An 18,230-nucleotide genomic window follows, 5' to 3' on the forward strand; every position below is an offset into this window, starting at 1 on the left:
GCCTCCCAGCTACCGCTGACCCACCGGAGACCCCTGTGATTTACAGATAAACCCCCGCAGCTGGGGGATGGGGCGATGACACGATTCAGCGGTGAATTGCATCATCATGACCCCGCCCTCTGCTTCACAATGCCGGTAATCCCGGCCAAAATGATGCAATCAAAATGATCCACCCCCCTATGCCGTGACGCTCCCCCCCCCGCCTTCCCCGCTATGCCAACCTGGCTGCCACAGTGTCGGCAAGCATGGTCCAAACATGTCTAAATTACATGATTTTATATTTTTTTTAATCAATTTTAAAATCCGAATCCGAACCAAAACACTTGAGGATGGTCTTGCCAAAAAAATAAATAAATGACACGTGCTTAATAAACCAGTCTGTGTTCAAGGGTGAATAATATTATAGCTTATCACACCATACAATAATTTTTTGAGTGTTGTAACACTAATGTCCATTTAAATTGTCACAAACAAATGAGTAAAATCAATAAAAGAGTATACACAATAATGATCATACCAAAAATAAATAATTATAGTATGGAGGTTTTATTATTTTCATTTTGATATATGTTCAAATAAAAAACTTTTATGCACTATGGAGCACCCCCCTCTGTTCTTTTTGTGACTGCGCATGCGCAAAACTATGGTAGACGCCGGAATCATTGTAGCTTAATACCTTCTTAGGTAGAGTATATAAAGGGCACCCCAAGAGACTCAGCATCACCCCTGAAGAAGTCCTACAGGACGAAACGCGTTGGTACCTTTGTACCAGTCTCTCTCCATGACACTGACTACTTGCAGATAAGCACTTTATAACTTTATTTGTTTTAATGTTTTTAAGTTCCTGTATTCTATATCCCCTTGTATTATGTCTCAATAAACCCCTGATTGAAAATATTGCTGAGAAAAGGTTATTTCTGCTTATTTGAAGCTAATTAACCTACCTATGTGCAAACCACTGGGGCTAATATGGGATATTGATGGAATGACCAAAACATATATTACTACACGCTGATACCCAAGCATTTTTTCTGGTACGCATTTCATTTAATTATGCAAATTATTTTCTAAAGCAGTACTACACTATATATGTGTCACGTCTGGCTCTGATTGAGCCCCTCCTATAAAGGTTTCCGGCCATTTGGGGTCCCGGGTCCATCCTACCACGTGGAATCCCTGTAAAGAACTACAGATAAGCCTTAAAGTTTTTCTATTTGGTACGCACATTATCATTTGAGCATGTGCATTTTTTTAAATACTAATAGACTATCAGGCGCATGTTCTTTCCAACCCCCATTTATATATATATATATATATATATATACAGTTTCGTGGTTCATGCACTCCCAATCCAGTTGATATAATTGCCGTGGTGCACACACAGGAGGGTTATTTCACAAACTCGTCGTATGTCCTGATGACGAGTTTGTGAAATAAACTCGAAACATTGGCAAATGTGACAAGACTGCGACCTTGATTTACCAAGTCCGGAGAGTGACACTAAACTGCTTTGTTTTTATATATATATATATATATATATATATATACACACACACACACACACTGATTTCATACAGTATACAGACACTGTACAGAGGCCCTGATTCAGTGCCGGACGCTCTGACAGAGCACTCGTTCTGAATCAGGGCCGTCCTTCTGTCTTTTTAGAGCAGCCTCCTGGCCGCTCGCATAGTTGTGGGTGACCACCCACAGCTATAGCAAGCGGCCAGGAAGATGGTCGCGATGGTCAAGACCATCGCGACCATCGGGCTTGCGACTAGACCCTTGCAGCAGGGTCTCATTGCCGCAAGCCCTGGAGTGCTTTTGGCTCTATCAGAGCCGAAGGCACTCCCACTGACATCACTTGTGATGTCAGTGGGGCCGGCCCCAGACGGTAGGTGTTCCCATGGGAACGCCTCCATCTGGGCAGCAACGCCCCCGGCTCCATCTGGGCAGCAACGCCCCCGGCTCACTCACCATCGAGCGAGACCCATTGTGACGGCTTGGCCGTCGTTATTCGGGTCTCGCACATGCGCACGACGGAGCCACCTCCGTCGTGCGCATGCGCACTTGGCCAACATCGACCCGCTTGCGAGCACTCGCGAGCGGGTCTGAATTAGGCCTAGAATGTGGCTCTGAGCTCACCAGCAGTTTTCTACCCCTCCTCTTTCTTTTGCCAGCTGTCTCTGTCCCAGCCCCCCTGCAATTCTCTCTTACCTCCACTAGAGACAGTGACTGATGTGTAATACAACATTGCAGCATAATTACCTAATAGGACAACCACAATGCTGTAATTATAGGTAGTGGATCTGCACAGTTTACTAATACCGTGGTAATAAAAAATATCATCAAGAGTTTTCATCCCCAAAAAAATAAAAAAATAAAAAGCTTTTTTTTTTTTAATTAATTTCCTACATTTTGATGCCAAATCTTCCAGAGACAGCTGCCCGGTGTTTTCATTCACTGTATGAGCGCCACAAGTACAACATACATATATAAATATAGCAATGCAAAAGAATGAAATGAGGGACAGAAATGGGAGAATGATGAACGGGGGAACTGGTTGGAAAGTAACGACTTCTGCAGGTTATAATTAAACTATCAGTTTGGAGCCATCCAGCTCGAAACATACTGCTGTCGTGAGGAAAGCCGTGAAAGAGATCATCAGATGTTTTCTTTCTAGTTATGACTTGGAGCTGGTAGAGGATTCAAGGATACTAATTGGCAGTTTAGCCATTGATGGTCGATGGTTTTTAACCATTAGAGTGAAACCATCGATTGGTCTGGGTCGGCACATGCACAAAGCAATGAGGACTTCAACATGCAAAGAATTTAAAAAACGTGAGGGTTTTGCCATCGGAACTCCCGCATTGATGGTACCTCCAGGAGGAAACCATCAATGATTATGCTCCATCGAAGGTTGATGGCCATCCCTAGATTCAGTACATAACTGGCAGCGATGTATCAATGGATGAAAATCCAGGCTTCAGAATATAAGCAGGACATAGAAATATACAAGTATATACTGTATATATAATATCGAGGACTGTAATTAAGTATCAGCTCGCAACCGGGTCGATGTTCCCCAACGTGCGCATGCGCGAGACCCGGCTAGCAATGGGCGCTCCGTCGCTAGGGGTCTCGCACCAAAGGGGGCGAGCTGTCGATGGTGAGTGACAGCTCGCCCCGTTTGGGAGGCGGGCAGGGGGCGTGGCCGGCCATACGGAGGCGTTCCCGAAGGAACACTTGCCGTTTGGGGGCGGCCCCACTGACATCACCAGTGATGTCAGTGGGGAGCTTCTTGCTTGATCAGAGCAGGAAGCTCCCTGGGGCTTGCGAGTGCCAAGACCCAACCTTAGGGTCTAGTCGCAAGCCCCAGGGTCGCGATGGTCTTGACCATCGCGACCATCACCCACAGCTTAGCGATCGACCAAGAGGCAGCACTACAAGATGCAAGCAGCCGCCCTCATTCAGAGCGACCGCTTGCATCTAATGACCGCCTCTGAATAAGGTCCTATGTATTATATTGTATGAATCAGGCCCAGTGTGTTGGTCGGCCAATGACGTGTTAAGGAGAGCATGCACTAGGCCATCCTGTCCCTCATCCGCAGCTCTGAAAAACACCTTGGGTGACAAAAAGGAACAGATGCGACCATTGCATTTTAATCACGCAGTTCACATGGCGGGCTGTTAGTGGGGTCAGTGGGCACACAGGCCAGTATTCATTGTCTGCCAAATGGATCCACTGTAATATTTGAAAGGATCAGATTATCCTTGGCCAGCAAGCTGAACTACCACCCCCTCCCTCATAAATTGTAACGTGTATTGCGTGTGTGCACATGATATTGTATTTACTGTATGTTACATATCAGGGCCGGGTCCAGGGCTAATAGCGCCCTGTGCCGGCCGAGTGCCCCGCACTCCTTATCGACCAAAATTGGAGGTGTGGTCTAATTACCATAGGCCATGCCTCCTTACGTGACGTTATTTGAGGGGCGTGTCTGCATGGCACGCCTCCAAATAAAGTCAGGCTGGGGGGAGCCTCACTAGCTGGGCTTCCCCCAGCCCTCTCATGGCACTGAATGGATGCCGCGCGCATCCATTCAGACTCCTGGGTCCCGGCACCACCGCACAGCTGCAGCGGTGGGGGTCCCCAACACCCCGATTTGACCACCCGCGGGCCACTTCGGCCAACGGGTGGAACAGCGGGACAGTACTATCCAGCTGAAATCAGGATGCTGGGGAAGGGTGCGCCCTCTATGGGTGGTGCCCCTGTGCGACCGCTCAGGTCGAACACCCCTAGAGCAGGTCCTGTTACATATACAGTATCTGGGGGATGGGAATTCTCAAAATGCAAAACTCTGAGAAATCCGAATTTTGGGCATGATTTAGAGGTGGACGCTGTTGCAATTCACACACGCAGACTGAGCAATTGTTTGCCATTGCGCATGCATAGGCATCGCAGTGCGCATACGCGAAGGCAGATGTGCGAGGCCGCAGACCAGGGAGGCCCATTGCAGATTGATTGACAGGAAGTGACCATTTGGGGGTGTTGACGGGGTGGGCTTAAGGAAACGCAGGCGTGCCTGGGCGTTTGAACACCGTTACGTGGGCGTGCATAAATTAGCCACTGCAAGTGCATAATCAGCTCTGCGTGGCAGAAGAGCTCCCTAGGCTGCGGCAGGTCAGACCTGTCGCAAGGATAAAATGGCCGCCGATGTCCTTCGATGTTACCAATATTTATGCGTGAATGCGATCGCGCATGCAAGTACGAAGGCAGCAGTGGGCGTCTTTGTGCTCGGGTGATCTTTGCTAACATTAGCATATTTTCACAGCTGCGAGCGTCAGAATGCGCGGCTGCGTACGCATTAGTGTCTACCTCTGAATCAGGCCCTGTGTCAGGTTTTCTCATCCAGACTAAAAGCATTCGGTGAATATTGTGATGGATTGTTGCTTTCTAGCAATGGCAGAGAGGGATGTGGATATAGATTTTCAGTAGAAAATCTCACTAACCAAGAAATGTAAAATGCGCTGTCAATCAGATACTGTAAGTTACTGTAAGCTGTTACTGAGAGAGAAAATCTATAAATCACTCCTGTGTACTCATAAACAAGGTGTATATTCCTCACGGCATACAGTACATGATAAATGCTGTTTCTTTAAAGATTCTCTACATGGAGCTGGGTCAGGTTTTAGCAGTTTATGAATGGAAACCAACGTATATCAGGAGAGCTGCAGTGTTTGCGGCTGGTCAGACCTGCGTAAGGGCAAGATGGCTGCTCGATGTGCGTCGATGTTACGATACTCAGGGCCGGCTCTAGGGTGTTCGACCAGTGCGGGAGAACAGGGGCGCCACCCACAGAGGGCGCATCTCTCTCCAACGTCCCAATTTCAGTGGGACAGTACTGTCCCGCTGTTCCACCCGTGGGCTGAAGTGGCCCGCAGGTGGTAAAGTTGTGGACCCCCACCACGGCATCCATTCAGTGACGGGAGAGGGCTGGCGGAAGCCCAGGTAGTGAGGCTCCCCCCCAGCCTGATGTTATTTGGAGGCGTGCCAGACAGGCACGCCTCCAAACAGCGTCACATAGGGGGCGTGACCTATGGTAATTAGGCCACACCCCCCATTTTCGAAGCTGCGCGTGATGTGTGGGCGCAGTCTGAAGAGCCGGCACAGAGTGCTCCGACCCCTGGCACCGGCCCTGCCGATACTTACGCAAGTAAGCAACGTCGTACGCATGTAAGAAGGCAGTGGTGAGCGTCCTTTGGATAAATTTTGGATCTATTAACATATTTTCGCAGTTGCATTCTGTGCAAAATCACAGCTGCGATCACATTAACGTCCATCTCTGAATCATGCCCTGAGACCATTATTAAAAAGATGGAAGAGCTTTGGAACCACTACCCCTTTACCATTGCTTTAAATCAACAGCCTTAGGACCTGATTCAGAGCCGCTTGCAAGCGCTTTGCGCTCCCAAGCGGCCCTATGGTCTGCACATGCGCACGCTTTGTTCTGCGCGTGTGTGAATTACTCTGTGCGATCGCAAACCGCTCGCTCACCAAGCAAAGACAGCCCAGAGCAATGAGTGACAGGAGAGACCGTTTCTGGGTGGTAACGGGGCAGGAAATTAATAACGGGGGAGTGGAGGTGTGAACGCAGGTATGCCTGAGTGTTTCATCAACGTTTGAAAGGCGTCCATATTTGGAATCGGCATGAAATACCGCCGGCCGCATGGTTCGATTCCCGTCAGCGGCAGCCCGACATGAGCAGAGTTCCGAGCAGCGGAAGCCCGACAGTGCTGGAAATCCCAATCGTGGATAGGTGAGTATCCACTATCTACTAACCTAACCTAACCCCCCTAACCCTAACCCTCCTTAGAGGTGCCTAACCCTAATCCCCCCTCTAAGTGCCTAACCCTAACCACCCCCTTTCCTGCTGCCTAAACCTAAGTCCCCCGGGGGGGTGCCTAACCCTAAGTCCCCCCCGGGGGTGCCTAACCCTAACACTCCCTCCCCATAGCCTAACCCTAACCCTCCCGGGGGGGTGCCTAACCCTAAGTCCCCCCGGGAGCCCTAAACCTAACCCTCCCCCCAGCAGCTATTCGTTCGCGGCGCCCGGCATCACTACGAGCGGGATGCCGGGTGCCGGTCTCCCGGCGTTGGGGAAATGCGGGCGTCTACATCTAGACACCCAGCATTTCACCCTTGCCGGGATATGACAGTCGGGAAGCCGGCTGCCGGTATTTAGGCAGTCAGCTTCCCGATTGCATACCCCATAATTAACAGCCAGCGTCATAGTACACGTCACACCTGTTTTTACACTGAAGTCCTCGTAGTGCTTGTGGTAGGGTAAGGCAACCACAAGCACTGCGTTAGCTTCCGATGGTCCTCGATGTACCAATGTTTTAAAACACTTCCTGGAGATGACGTGTGCTTGTGGGCGTCTCAACATATGCTAATGGGTGTCTGCATACACAAAGCGATCGCTCACACAGCCAAAGTGGGCATGCTAATGCCTTTCCGAGCGAGCGCCTGCCATGGTGTCACTTTGCCGAATTTGCATGCGCTGGATGCGAGAGATCGCATCTAGCGAGCAGCACTGAGTCAGGCCCTTAAGCGCCAAAATCGTGACAGTTCACGGAAATCACACCCAGTGGCGATTCTAGGGGTGGACTAACAGGGCTGTCGCCCGGGGCGCCGGCCCCTAGAGGGCGCCACTGAGTCCCCAGAAGGTAAAAAAAAAAATTCCCATAATAATAATAAAAAAAAAACAGCGCCGGTCCCCCCCGCGTTGCCGGGCACCCGCTGATATTTGTTATCAGCGGGCACCCCGCTCCCTCCCTGAAGAGGCATGTCGAAGCTCACTCCAGAGCTCTGGCTCCAGCAGAGAGCACTATGGGAGGGACGTCATGACATCTCTCCCATAGATCCGGGCATTACTACTGGGGCATGTCTATAAGGGGGCATTAATACTGGGGGCGTGTCTATAAGGGGCATTACTATTGGGGGCGTGTCTATAAGGGGCATTACTATTGGGGGCATGTCTATAGGGGGGCATTACTACTGGGAGAATGTCTATAAGGGGGCATTTCTACTGGGGGCATGTCTATAAGGGGGCATTACTACTGGGGACATGTCTATAAGGGGGCATGTCTATAAGGGGACATTACTACTGGGGACATGTCTATAAGGGGGCATTATTACTGGGGGCACTACTATAGGGGGCATTCCAACTTTGGACACTACTATAGGGGGCATTCCTACTGTAGGCACTACTGTAGGGGGCATTATTACTGGGGCCCTACTAATGTGGGCTCTACTATAGAGGGCACTACTACTACTGTGGGCATTGTATTAGGGGCACTACTACTCAGTACTGTGGGCCTTGTGTATAAGGGGCACTAATTTGGGCATTGTGTAAAAGGGGCACCACAGTGTGTCATAACATGCATAAGGGACTAATGTGTGGCGTAATTTGAACTGGGGATACTGTATTATAAAGGGAATTACTGCATGTGGCATAATGTGTTATACAGGGCATTCCTGCATGTGGCATAATGTGTTATACAGGGCATTACTGTATGTGGCATAATGTGTTATAAAAGCCATTACTGCATGTGGTATGATGTGTTATACAGGGCATTACTGCATGTGGCATAATGTGTTATAAAGGCCATTACTGCATGTGGCATAATGTGTTATACAGGGCATTACTGCGTGTGGCATAATGTGTTATACAGGGCATTACCGTATGTGGCATAATGTGTTATAAAAGCCATTACTGCATGTGGTATAATGTGTTATACAGGGCATTACTGCGTGTGGCATAATGTGTTATAAAGGCCATTACTGCGTGTGGCATAATGTGTTATACAGGGCATTACTGCGTGTGGCATAATGTATTTACAGTGTGTTATACAGGGCATTACTGTGTAAGGCGCAATACTGCACATGGCAATTATTTGCCACGAGGGGAGAGCTTGGGGGAAGCCCAGCACCTTCATAAGTGCTGGGCACTCCCCACAGTGTGATGAATTGGGGGTGTTTCGCAAGGACACGCCCCCTTTCCAGAAGCGCGTGTGCTTTCAGCGCGTGCAGAGGAACGTCATCTACAAAAAATTGTTGTTTTTTTTTTTTTTTGGGGGGGGGGCGCAACTGTGAACTTTCGCCCTGAGCTCCGCAATGTCTAGAACCGGCCCTGCTCACACCCTATTACATAAACCCCTATAACTTAGGGGTATATGTACTAAAGGGCTGGTTTTTAGAAGTGGAGATGTTGCCCATAGCAACCAATCAGATTCTAGCTATTATCTTCTAGAAGCTGTCGATTGTTGTGTTCTGTGCATGCGTATGCATCGCAGTCCGCGTGCGAACACGCAAGTGCGATCGCAGTGACTACGCAGACCCATCGCAGAGTGAGTGACAGGAAGTGCCGTTTGTGGGTGGGGACAGGGAGGCGGTTGGTGAAACACAGGCGTGGCAGTGCGTTTGAACGCCGTTGCAGGGGTGTGCATAAATTATCCACCGCGTAGCCATACGCTGCCTCAGGTTAGTAATACCTGAGTAAGGTCAGAGCTTGTGCAAGGGTGCGTGAGGATGCGATGGTCCTCGATGTTACCGATGGTTTCACAGTCTTGCTAAACATTACAGATGTGTGTAAGGTAAGGTGGGCGTCCACAGTATGTAGTCCTGTGACGGCATAGCGATCGCAGTGGATTAGCATATCATCGCAGTGAGACTGCGTGCGTAATCGCAGCCGAGATCGCAATCTCGAGCTGTAATGAATCAGGCCCGTAGACATGACTGTCTCAACTGTGGCCACGATAACGGCACTTTCAAAGCATCATTATATGATTGAACCCAAAACATATCTGTACTTTTTAAAACTGTAACCTATACGAGAAGGTGACATGATTCGCTTGCAGGGCCAGAAATGCGCTCTACATTGCTACTGCAAAACAAACACACGTTATATTGATCTCCGTCTGTAATGAAATTAGCACAGCACACAAGGGGTAATCCATCCGGGTATGGGCGAGTCAGGTGGAATCTCAGGGCCTGATTCAGAGCCGGACGCTATTTGCGGACGGTCGTTCTAAAAAAGGGGCCGGATATTTAAATTGAGCGCTCGCTCTTTGCGGTGTGTTGACGCCTCTATGTCTGAGCGAGCGTTCGAAAAATGCGCTCGCTATTTTGTAAAGACGCCACTTTGCCGTTCGCATCACACGTCATCTCCGGTATTTATTAGATTAATCGGGAACAGCAAAAGGCATCTGAACTGCTCGCAGTGCTTGTGGTAGGATTTTCTTACCGCAATCACTGCGAGCAGTTCAGGCTAAAAGACAACCAAGTGACCTGGTCGATGACGCTGCTTTGCTAATTATGCACTCCCATTAAACGCCCTTTTGACCGCTTAGCACGCCTGCGTTCGGATCACCACTCCCCCGTTTTCAAGCACCTTCCGATGTTACCACCCACAAACGGTACATTCTGTCAATCAAATTAGTAGCCCCTCGCTGTTTTACGAGCGCACGATTTCCGACCGCAATGACTGGTTTGCGCATGCGCATTAGGACCCATACGCATGCGCAGTTGTGCGAACATCGCTCAGAGCGAACGAGCGGCCGCTTGCGAGCGGCTCTGAATCAGGCCCTCACATCTTTACAAAAAAACAAACAAACCTTACACAGAGCCGTGTTTTCAGAATATCTTTAGTCTAAGATAAAACTATTTCATCAAGATAGACCTGAGAGCTGGATATTGACATATAAATATTATGTGGCTTATCAGTGGAATGATAGACCTGTAACGCACCCAGGGGGCAGAAGCAGATCTTATTATTTTGGATTCAGATTTCATTGCAAAATGTGATTATTGCCATTGACATGAAGCAGGAAACATGATGTCATTAGTGAAAGAATAATGGCCAAGAGGCGCGAGGTACAGTATGTGTTCAGACTGAATGCAGCGTTGAGGCGGCAGGGCAATACATTATTCTGTGCGGGGCATGGTGTCTCCTGAGATGGTGTAATGTCTGGGTAAGTGAAAGTCAGGAATGAGATGTCACCTTGATTTGATAGGAAACCAGCGGTTACAGAGGAGACTGCTGCCATCAATTAACATTTCCTGTCTCAACGGTGCATAAAAATTGCCTGTACCTCCTTTGCCCTTTCTTTTAGAAATGCTTATTATAAAAAAAAAAAAAAATGTTTCACCTTTTATCTGTCTCTCTCCTTTGCAGGTCGGTTCCTCCTAATTACACATCGACCAACATTGTTCATTTTGCAAAAGAGGTCGGGGGGTTTCGCTGGGGGCGCTGGGCATATCCCAGGTGCCTTGGGAGCAGGGATGGGTATACCATGGGCATACTTACTGTAGTTAAGGCAATCTGGACATAGGGCCTGATTCAGACCCGGTCGCGAGCGATGAGCGCTCGCAACCGGGTTGATGTTTGCCAACTGGGCATGCGCACGACGGTGCTCTGTTGCTCCGGCTCTCGCACCAAAGGGGGCGAGCTGTCGATGGTGATTGACAGCTCGCCCCGTTTGGTAGGCGGGCAGGGGGGGGTGGCTGGCCAAACGGAGGCGTTCCCAAAGGAATGCCTGCTGTTTGGGGGCGGCCCCACTGACATCACCCGTGATGTCAGTGGGAGAGCTTCTGGCTCTATTAGAGCCAGAAGCTCTCTGGGGCTTGCGGCCACGAGACCCTACCACAAGGGTACCGTCGCAAGCCCGATGGTCCCGATGGTCTTGACCATCGCGACCATCAACCTGGCCGCTCGCAAAAGCTGTACCACGTGTGGACTGACCGCCACCAGCACCAAACACCTGCGCAACACATTTACCACCTTGTACATTCTTGGCTAGTGTACTGACATATATCTAGTGGGACCTTAGTTCCACTCAGTGTCATTCCGCTGCACATCTTCACTATCGCTACTCTGCTAATAGGCTATGACACCAGCAGCCACAAGGGGGTTGGGTATGGATTGCCGACGGTCAGGATGCCGCTGGTCAGAATACCGACAGTGGCATCCTGACACACCTTAGCTAAGTATGGGTGCACTAACCCTAACAGCTACCCTAACCCTCCATTCCCAGTGCCTAAACCTAACCTCCCCCCCTAGTGCCTAAGCCTAACCTTCCTCTCCCCCTCCCCATACCTAAACCTAACCCTCCCTCCCCGGTACCTAAACCTAACCTCACCCCCTAGTGCCTAAGCCTAACCTTCCCCTCCGAAACACCTAAACCTAACCCTCCCTCCCTGGTGCCTAACCCTAATCTCTCCCCTAGTGCCTAAACCTAACCTCCCCCTCCCCTCCCCGCACCCTATACCTAACCCTCCCTCCCCAGTGCCTAAACCTAACCCTCCCTCCCCAGTGCCTAAACCTACCCTCCCCCTCCCCGTACCCTAAACCTAACCTCCCCCTCGCCTCCCCGCACCCTAAACCTAACCTTCCCCTCCCGGGTGACTAAACCTAACCCTCCCTCCCCAGTGCCTAAACCTAACCTCCCCTCCCCACACCCTTAACCTAACCCTCCCCCTAATGCCGAACCTCGCACCCTAACCCTCCCCTAACCCCAGATACTTACCTTCGGGATGCCGACTACCTCCCGCCACAAGGTAATAGGTTCTGGTCCCCATACACTGACACTACCAACACTGATAGGTTCTGGTCCCCATACACTCACACTACCAACACTAATAGGTTCTGGTCCCCATACACTGACACTACCAATACTAATAGGTTCTGGTCCCCATACACTCACACTACCAACACTAATAGGTTCTGGTCCCCATACACTGACACTACCAACACTAATAGGTTTTGGTCCCCATACACTGACACTACCAACACTTATAAGTTCTGGTCCCCATACAGTGATACTACCAACACTAATAGGTTCTGGTCCCCATACACTGACACTACCAACACTGATAGGTTCTGGTCCCCATACACTGACACTACCAACACTGATAGGTTCTGGTTCCCATATACTCACACTACCAACACTAATAGGTTCTGGTCCCCATACACTGATACTACATACACTGACACTACCATCACTGATAGGTTCTGGTCCCCATACACTGACACTACCAACACTGATAAGTTCTGGTCCCCATATACTCACACTACCAACACTAATAGGTTCAGGTCCCCATACACTCACACTACCAACACTAATAGGTTCTGGTCCCCATACACTGACACTACCAACACTAATAGGTTCTGGTCCCCATACACTGACACTACCAACAATAATAGGTTCTGGTCCCCATACACTAACACTACCAACACTAATAGGTTCTGGTCCCCATACACTGACACTACCAACACTGATAGGTTCTGGTCCCCATACACTCACACTACCAACACTAATAGGTTCTGGTCCCCATACACTGACACTACCAACACTAATAGGTTCTGGTCCCCATACACTGACACTACCAACACTAATAGGTTCTGGTCCCCATACACTGATACTACCAACACTAATAGGTTCTGGTCCCCATACACTGACACTACCAACACTAATAGGTTCTGGTCCCCATACACTGACACTACCAACACTGATAGGTTCTGGTCCCCATACACTGACACTACCAACACTGATAGGTTCTGGTCCCCATATACTCACACTACCAACACTAATAGGTTCTGGTCCCCATACACTGACACTACCAACACTAATAGGTTCTGGTCCCCATACACTGACACTACCAACACTAATAGGTTCTGGTCCCCATACACTGACACTACCAACACTAATAGGTTCTGGTCCCCATACACTAACACTACCAACACTAATAGGTTCTGGTCCCCATACACTGATACTACCAACACTAATAGGTTCTGGTCCCCATACACTGACACTACCAACACTAATAGGTTCTGGTCCCCATACACTGACACTACCAACACTAATAGGTTCTGGTCCCCATACACTGATACTACCAACAAGTTTCTGGCTTCACTTGGTCAGGTCAAGCTGGTATTATTCAACTTGATTGTACTGTATAATTTAGTTCAATATGGTAAATCTCCTTGTTTTTATCAACCTTAACAGATTCTTTAGTCTTCACAATCTCTGTTTCCTTCAGTTCCCTTTAGTGGCATTACAAAGGGGTTTGGGGGGTGTAGGCCGCACCCGGGTGTCACCCGCCGATGGGTGACACCTATATGCCGACTTCTCCTCATTGACAGGAGCTGAGTGCTGAACTGTAGCATTACATTACAGTGAGGGAAGCGGCACTGCAGACAGGCTGGTCCATGGAGGCAGTCCTGCGAGGCCACGCCCACTACTCAAGAAGCCACACCCCTTTTTTACATGTGCGGGCGCACTATTGTAGTGCGCTCGCACCGTGTGTCACAAGGGTGAGTGATGCCACTGGTTCCCTTGTTGATCCCACGATCCCACTGTCACTAGCAAGATAAAACCTCCCCCTCGCCTCCCCACACCCTAAACCTAACCTTCCCCTCCCGGGTGCCTAAACCTAACCCTCCCTCCCCCCCCAGTGCCTAAACCTAACCTCCCCCTCTCCGCACCCTAAACCTAACCTCGCCCTCGCCTCCCCGCACCCTAAACCTAACCTTCCCCTCCCGGGTGCCTAAACCTAACCCTCCCTCCCCAGTGCCTAAACCTAACCTCCCCTCCCCACACCCTTAACCTAACCCTCCCCCTAATGCCTAACCTCGCACCCTAACCCTCCCCTAACCCCCGATACTTACCTTCGGGATGCCGACTACCTCCCGCCACAAGGTAATAGGTTCTGGTCCCCATACACTGACACTACCAACACTGATAGGTTCTGGTCCCCATACACTGACACTACCAACACTAATAGGTTCTGGTCCCCATACACTGATACTACCAACATTAATAGGTTCTGGTCCCCATACACTGACAGTACCAACACTAATAGGTTCTACACTGACACTACCAACACTGATAGGTTCTGGTCCCCATACACTCACACTACCAACACTAATAGGTTCTGGTCCCCATACACTGACACTACCAACACTAATAGGTTTTGGTCCCCATACACTGACACTACCAATACTAATAGGTTCTGGTCCCCATACACTCACACTACCAACACTAATAGGTTCTGGTCCCCATACACTGACACTACCAACACTAATAGGTTTTGGTCCCCATACACTGATACTACCAACATTAATAGGTTCTGGTCCCTATACACTCACACTACCAACACTAATAGGTTCTGGTCCCCATACACTGACACTACCAACACTGATAGGTTCTGGTCCCCATACACTGACACTACCAACACTTATAAGTTCTGGTCCCCATACAGTGATACTACCAACACTAATAGGTTCTGGTCCCCATACACTGACACTACCAACACTGATAGGTTCTGGTTCCCATATACTCACACTACCAACACTAATAGGTTCTGGTCCCCATACACTGATACTACATACACTGACACTACCAACACTGATAGGTTCTGGTCCCCATACACTGACACTACCAACACTAATAGGTTCTGGTCCCCATACACTGATACTACCAACATTAATAGGTTCTGGTCCCCATACACTGACACTACCAACACTAATAGGTTCTACACTGACACTACCAACACTGATAGGTTCTGGTCCCCATACACTCACACTACCAACACTAATAGGTTCTGGTCCCCATACACTGACACTACCAATACTAATAGGTTCTGGTCCCCATACACTCACACTACCAACACTAATAGGTTCTGGTCCCCATACACTGACACTACCAACACTAATAGGTTTTGGTCCCCATACACTGATACTACCAACATTAATAGGTTCTGGTCCCTATACACTCACACTACCAACACTAATAGGTTCTGGTCCCCATACACTGACACTACCAACACTGATAGGTTCTGGCCCCATACACTGACACTACCAACACTTATAAGTTCTGGTCCCCATACAGTGATACTTCCAACACTAATAGGTTCTGGTCCCCATACACTGACACTACCAACACTGATAGGTTCTGGTTCCCATATACTCACACTACCAACACTAATAGGTTCTGGTCCCCATACACTGATACTACATACACTGACACTACCAACACTAATAGGTTCTGGTCCCCATACACTGACACTACCAACACTGATAGGTTCTGGTCCCCATACACTGACACTACCAACACTAATAGGTTCTGGTCCCCATACACTGATACTACCAACATTAATAGGTTCTGGTCCCCATACACTGACAGTACCAACACTAATAGGTTCTACACTGACACTACCAACACTGATAGGTTCTGGTCCCCATACACTCACACTACCAACACTAATAGGTTCTGGTCCCCATACACTGACACTACCAACACTAATAGGTTTTGGTCCCCATACACTGACACTACCAATACTAATAGGTTCTGGTCCCCATACACTCACACTACCAACACTAATAGGTTCTGGTCCCCATACACTGACACTACCAACACTAATAGGTTTTGGTCCCCATACACTTACTACCAACATTAATAGGTTCTGGTCCCTATACACTCACACTACCAACACTAATAGGTTCTGGTCCCCATACACTGACACTACCAACACTGATAGGTTCTGGTCCCCATACACTGACACTACCAACACTTATAAGTTCTGGTCCCCATACAGTGATACTACCAACACTAATAGGTTCTGGTCCCCATACACTGACACTACCAACACTGATAGGTTCTGGTTCCCATATACTCACACTACCAACACTAATAGGTTCTGGTCCCCATACACTGATACTACATACACTGACACTACCAACACTGATAGGTTCTGGTCCCCATACACTGACACTACCAACACTAATAGGTTCTGGTTCCCATACACTGATACTACCAACATTAATAGGTTCTGGTCCCCATACACTGACACTACCAACACTAATAGGTTCTACACTGACACTACCAACACTGATAGGTTCTGGTCCCCATACACTCACACTACCAACACTAATAGGTTCTGGTCCCCATACACTGACACTACCAATACTAATAGGTTCTGGTCCCCATACACTCACACTACCAACACTAATAGGTTCTGGTCCCCATACACTGACACTACCAACACTAATAGGTTTTGGTCCCCATACACTGATACTACCAACATTAATAGGTTCTGGTCCCTATACACTCACACTACCAACACTAATAGGTTCTGGTCCCCATACACTGACACTACCAACACTGATAGGTTCTGGTCCCCATACACTGACACTACCAACACTTATAAGTTCTGGTCCCCATACAGTGATACTACCAACACTAATAGGTTCTGGTCCCCATACACTGACACTACCAACACTGATAGGTTCTGGTTCCCATATACTCACACTACCAACACTAATAGGTTCTGGTCCCCATACACTGATACTACATACACTGACACTACCAACACTAATAGGTTCTGGTCCCCATACACTGACACTACCAACACTAATAGGTTCTGGTCCCCATACACTGATACTACCAACATTAATAGGTTCTGGTCCCCATACACTGACACTACCAACACTAATAGGTTCTACACTGACACTACCAACACTGATAGGTTCTGGTCCCCATACACTCACACTACCAACACTAATAGGTTCTGGTCCCCATACACTGACACTACCAATACTAATAGGTTCTGGTCCCCATACACTCACACTACCAACACTAATAGGTTCTGGTCCCCATACACTGACACTACCAACATTAATAGGTTTTGGTCCCCATACACTGACACTACCAATACTAATAGGTTCTGGTCCCCATACACTCACACTACCAACACTGATAGGTTCTGGTCCCCATACACTGACACTACCAACACTAATAGGTTCTGGTCCCCATACACTGACACTACCAACACTAATAGGTTCTGGTCCCCATACACTGACACTACCAACACTAATAGGTTCTGGTCCCCATACACTGACACTACCAACACTAATAGGTTCTGGTCCCCATACACTGACACTACCAACACTAATAGGTTCTGGTCCCCATACACTGATACTACCAACACCGATAGGTTCTGGTCCCCATACACTGACACTACCAACACTGATAGGTTCTGGTCCCCATACACTGACACTACCAACACTGATAGGTTCTGGTCCCCATACACTGATACTACCAACACTAATAGGTTCTGGTCCCCATACACTGACACTACCAACACTAATAGGTTCTGGTAACCATACATGGACACTACCAATACTGATAGGTTCTGTTCCCCATACACTGATACTACCAACAAGTTTCTGGCTTCACTTGGTCAGGTCAAGCTGGTATTATTCAACTTGATTGTACTGTATAATTTAGTTCAATATGGTAAATCTCCTTGTTTTTATCAACAGATTCTTTAGTCTTCACAATCTCTGTTTCCTTCAGTTCCCTTTAGTGGCATTACAAAGGGGTTTGGGGGGTGTAGGCCGCACCCGGGTGTCACCCGCCGATGGGTGACACCTATATGCCGACTTCTCCTCATTGACAGGAGCTGAGTGCTGAACTGTAGCATTACATTACAGTGAGGGAAGCGGCACTGCAGACAGGCTGGTCCATGGAGGCAGTCCCGCGAGGCCACGCCCACTACTCAAGAGGCCACACCCCTTTTTTACCTGTGCGGGCGCACTATGGTAGTGCGCTCGCACCGTGTGTCACAAGGGTGAGTTATGCCACTGGTTCCCTTGTTGATCCCACGA

The sequence above is a fragment of the Taudactylus pleione genome, unplaced genomic scaffold (assembly GCF_031769625.1).
Source record: "Taudactylus pleione unplaced genomic scaffold, aTauple2 ptg000465l, whole genome shotgun sequence".
NCBI lineage: Eukaryota > Metazoa > Chordata > Amphibia > Anura > Myobatrachidae > Taudactylus > Taudactylus pleione.